The sequence below is a fragment of the Echinops telfairi genome, unplaced genomic scaffold (genome assembly GCF_000313985.2).
Source record: "Echinops telfairi isolate 266 unplaced genomic scaffold, ASM31398v2 ScPeMD7_7400;HRSCAF=8409, whole genome shotgun sequence".
NCBI classification, from domain to species: Eukaryota; Metazoa; Chordata; class Mammalia; order Afrosoricida; family Tenrecidae; genus Echinops; species Echinops telfairi.
This window is the reverse complement of record NW_022111300.1, coordinates 25,800,374-25,802,042: the sequence shown is the minus strand read 5'-3', so window position 1 is coordinate 25,802,042 and position 1,669 is coordinate 25,800,374.

The following is a 1,669-nucleotide window of genomic DNA, read 5'->3' as shown; positions in this document are numbered from 1 at the left end:
CTTGATAATTTATAAATTATTATTTTGTCATATTTTACACTGTCCAATGTCTCCCTTTACCCACTTTTCTTGATTGTATTTTTTACAGATCCAGTTCTCCAAGTCTGTCACCCTGAAGTACTTGGGAGGGTTTGGACTTCGAGTTAGCAACTGATTGCAAGCCTCCAGCATCGACCACACTCCTTGAAACTCCCTGTCAATGAGTGCATTCTGACTCTTCATGACTCGAAAGAAAGGCTCTGGTGCTGAAAACCCTTAGGGGAACAGACAGCTTCAATGTTCTCCCATGAAGCAACTGAGAAGGGCTTTTTAAGATCTTAAGAACATGTCCATATATATATAATCACATTTATTTGTTTTTATTAACTGTCTTCCCCCACTCCATCTATGCAGAGATAATGGACAATTAATTGGGCTATTTGTGCTTTTGCCACATATTCTGGGAGGGAGCTGTAGAAAACATGTGAGAGTGCACTGCACACCATGCAAAACACCAGGTAGATGAAAGAGTGAGTAAAACCGATTTCTCAGGGACTGCTAGTGACTTGGGTACAGTAATCAGCCTCCCTCCTGAATCTGACGTTGGATCGAATTCAATGGATGCAACAGGGGTTTCAAATAAATTGCAAACATTACAATATAGTGTTCATTTTAAATACATACTTTCTTCTCTCCACTTAACTATTTACGGACATCTTCTATTCCTTACAGAATTTCTCCCTCCAAGAATGCACCTTTTCTTTGCTCCGACTTATTCTTCCACACAGATGTCCTCCATCATCTGCAGTGAAGGTTTCCCCTGCTTGTTGACAATCCACTTTATGCCGTTTCATTTTTAAGAACAACTTGTAGCTGTTTTCAGTAACCAGAAGATACCCCAAAAGAGTATTCACTCTTTTAGGATGGGGAGAAGTGAAAAGCGAAATTAGTGTTTGTTTTATAGTGAGCCCTTAAGAGGCGATCTGTACCCAGAGAAAGCTGCTTTCCTGGGAAATGTACACAGCCCTTCTTATCAGCTCGTCACCTGCTTTAAACTCTGTCTATGAACACAATGAGGTATCATGACTTTAGGTTTTATGTGTTATTAGATATGATTTGGTAGGTTATTCTGAGGGAGTCTGGGAACATTCACAAATATTCCCCCTGTAAATGAATGGTAATTGTTTCTCTGCTGCTCTGCAGTTTCGGCTTACCTAAGATTTCACATGGATGCACTACTTTCAGATAATGGGGAACACTGTACACAGGTTCCAGGAAACAAGAAATCCCATCCAAGGAGCCAGCATATAATGATTGTTCAAGTTTGTTACAGTGGCAATGGGGAGAAATAGAGCATTCATAATTTGGTTAAGGAGGAACGTCAACATCAAAGCTGACTGCTACAGTGCAGAACCGTGTCAGTGTGACATGGATTTCGTGTCTCTGTAGGGACTTCTGTACCAATCAACAGGCGTGCATTTAGGCACCTCATGAGGCATGAGCAGGCTAATAAACAGCAATCAGATCAAGGTGTGGTCTCACAAGGACTAGGGTCACAGGGTCCAAAACCCCAAAAACCACTGTCATCGATTCAGCTCCAACACAGAGTGACGGTACAGGGCAGATTAAACTACCCTATAGGGCTCCCTGGAGCCCTGGTGTCATCATTGGTTTGCTAACTGCAAAGTTG